Below are 3,550 nucleotides of genomic sequence, written 5' to 3' on the forward strand. Positions count from 1 at the left end.
AAAAAAAAAAAAAAAAAAAGTGTAATTTTAGGTAGCTTTAAATCCTTAGTGGGTAAGCCTTAATTTTTTTTAAAGCATTTGTTTTATATAATAAGGGCAAGAAACATAGTTAATTGAGTGCCTCTTATATGCCAGATACCGTTGGATATTCTCATGAGTGTTACCTCATTTAACCATCACGTTTACTTCTAGGGTAGGTTGGTACATCCCATCTTTCATGGTTGAGGAGTTGAAGCTCAAAAAGATAGGATTCATCTAAGGATCTGTAGCCAATAAATAATAATTGACAAAATTGAAACTGTAATTTACCTGACTCTCCTTCTGCCTTAGTGATGCCCTTATGTGAAGTCTGTACTTTCTGTTACGTAAAAGTATGTAAAAGCAATGTGGTCTAGCTCTAGCTTTGGAATCTGGTAGCTATTTGATCATAGATAAATTCTTTCACTTTCATGAGCCTCTGTTTTCTTGAGTTTGAATAGGTGGTGAAGACACCTGCCTTTTAAAGTCATTTTTTTTTTTTTTGGAGACAGTCTGACTATGTTGCCGTCAGTAGAGTGCTGTGCCCTCACTGCTCACAGCAACCTTAAACTCTGGGACTTAAGCAATTCTCTTGCCTCAGCCTCTCAAGTAGCTGGGACTACAGACACCCACCACGACACTTTTCTTCTTGTTGTTTAGCAGGTACTGGCCAGGTTCACACCCTCCAGCCCTGGAGCGTGTGGCCGGCACCCTAACCACTGAGCTACAGGCACCGAGCCTAAAGTCAAAATGTTTAATGAACGGTTTGGCACACGTACTGATCAATCAGGTGGCACCTGTGGCTCAAGGAGTAGGGCACCGGCCCCATATCCCGGAGGTGGTGGGTTCAAACCTGGCCCCAGCCAAAAACTGCAAAAAAATAAAATAAAATAAAATAAAACACATACTGAGCAATCAAAGTGCACAGCAGCCTTGGTACAGGAGCAAATCCTGGAGGCTCCTTGGTGTTCTGGGCATTAACTGTTTAGTTATTGCAGTGGTAGGAGGTCCTGGAGTCCTGGGACAGGAGCGGGTACACAGGGAGTTGGAGAAGGGCAGTCAGGGGCAGGGGCAGCAGTTATCTACCAGCTGAGATGCACACTAAAGAAAACACAAGTATAGTCCTGTGTGGGGGAGGGGAGAAGAGGGAAAGAACAGGGGGAAGGAAGGAGGATGATATAGTGGGATCTCACCTATTGTACTCAATGTGAAGGTGTTCAGCATGCCCCCTGAATGAAGGGCTCAATTGCAACTTGAACTTTACCTTAGAAGTAAAAGCAGTGTAACCTAACGATTTGTACTCTCATATCAAATTTTAAAAATAAGATTGAATCAATAAAGATACCAGCTGGGATGAAGCTAGTATAGTATTAGACAACTTCCGTGGGTGATTATTAGCCTTTCTTACAGGAATCTCATACTTAAGGTAGCAATTGCTGGGTGTGGTGGCTCACACCTATAATCCTGGCACTCCGGGAGGCCAAGGCTGGTGGATTGCTTGAGGTTGTGAGTTCGAGACCAACCCCAGCAAAAAGGGAGACCCCTGTCTCTACTAAAAATAGAAAAGTTGAAGCAAAGGGATCGCTTGAACCCAAGTTGGAGGTTGCTGTGAGCTATGACGCCATGGCACTCAGGGCAACAGCTTGAGACTCTGTCTCAAAAGTAAATAAACAAATAAAGTAAGGTGGCAAGTACTGTACAAAGAACTTTTTTTCTTCCAATCCTTTTGGAAGTAAGTTGCTGACTTGATGCCCTATCCCTTTCATGTACTTCAGAGTGTGATTTCTACAAAAAAGGACTTAATCCTACATGACCACAGCATAAGTATAGAATCAGAAAGTTAACAATTTTTTTTTTTTTTTGAGACAGAGTCTCGCTCTGTCACCCAGGTAAAGTGCTGTGTTGTCAGTAGCTCACAGCAGCCTCAAACTCTTGGCCGAAGTGATCCTTTTGCCTCAGCCTTCTGAGTAGCTGGGATTATAGGCACCTGCCACACCCCTGATTAGTTCTATTTTTAGTAGAGACGACATCTCCCTCTTGCTCAGGCTAGTCTCGAACTCCTGAGCTCAGGCAATCTACTGGTGTTGGCCTCCCAGAGCGTTAGGATTATAGGCATGAGCCATCATGCCACGCCAACACTAACATTGATACATTAGCATACATCAGAAATTAACATTATTGATATTGCCTACTCTTCAGACTCTGTTCATATTTTTATAATTGTCCCATCATTTATTTTTATAGCATAAGGAATCCAGTTCAAAATCTTAATTTGCATTTAGATGTCATGTTTCTATCATTTCTCTTAATTTGGAGCAGTTCCTTAGTCTTTCCTTTTTTATAATCTTGGCATTTTTAAGGTTTGCAAATCACTAACTTTGAGGAACATCCATCAGTTAGATTTAAACTGTTTATCCTTGACAGAAATACTACAGAGGGGGTGCTTTGTTCTTTTCATTGCTTATTGGGTAGCACACGATTTCAATTTGTCCTTTTCCTGCTAGTATTATCTGTAAAGTAACTATAAAGTTTTTTTTTCCCATTTATATTTAGTAAATATTAGGAGTAGGGGGTAATTGGAGATGTACTTTGAAATGTAAGTTTCTCATTCTTCACTAAACTTTCGATATATTCATTTATTTATTTATATTAATATGGTCTTATGGTTTCTTATTTAAAGTGTTATAATTTGTTATTATCATTATTTGTTTTAATATTCCAGTTGCTCCCAATTTGACTAGTGGGAGCTCCTTCAAGTTGGTTTTATGTCTTTTAATTCTATCCCTATTATTCTTTGAGTTATGTCCCCCCTTTCTACTTAAAGATGTTCTATGGACAACATCTTATGGAATTATGCCTTTCTCCAAGCTAGAGAATAATGTTTAGAAACCAAGCCCAGGGCTTGGTGTGTGCTCGTTGCTACTGGACTATCACTACTGCTAAGACCTCTCAGTGGATATAGTTTAGGAATGTATCTAAGTGTGTGTTCTTCTATTACTTATTGGAGACCATAAGACCGTAAGTTCCTTTTCATACTTCCAATTCACGTTCAATACAGCAAGATTCGTTTGAGGTTTCTTGCTTCCACATTCATAACTCTGGCAGGGAGACACCTGCCACTCATTTTCCTTTATGTATAATTTATTTAATCCTCCTATATTATCAGTCTCCCACCATCACCACCATCCCCTCCCACAGTGATGCCTTCCTCATTAGATGTCTTCCCCTCTTTTCCCCCTCAGAGGAAGCCCCTCTTTACCGGGTGGCCACACACAAACCCCCAACTTGTGCTGGTGTGCCAGCCTGCACTCCTCACAGGCACCCTCTGAGAAAGAAACAACTAAAACTTCTGTCTGCTCTGCAGAGCTGTCTTTCAAGAGCAAGTGCAAAATAAAGAGCTTTTCTTTCTTTTTTTTTGAGACAGAGTCTCACTTTATTGCCCTCAGTAGAGTGCTGTGGCATCACAGCTCACAGCAACCTCCAACTCCTGGGCTTAGGCGATTCTCTTGCCTCAGCCTCCTGAGTAGCTGGG

The 3,550-nt window shown here is 41.1% G+C and overlaps 1 protein-coding gene across 2 annotated transcripts in view; it reads left to right on the forward strand.

Moving 5' to 3' along the window:
• The window catches only part of DDX59 (DEAD-box helicase 59), a 27,699-nt gene that overhangs the window by 5,092 nt on the left and 19,057 nt on the right, over positions 1–3,550 (forward strand). The window lies entirely within an intron of this gene.

Source organism: Otolemur garnettii, unplaced genomic scaffold, assembly GCF_000181295.1.
Source record: "Otolemur garnettii isolate 467f Iridium unplaced genomic scaffold, OtoGar3 scaffold00055, whole genome shotgun sequence".
Lineage (NCBI taxonomy): Eukaryota > Metazoa > Chordata > Mammalia > Primates > Galagidae > Otolemur > Otolemur garnettii.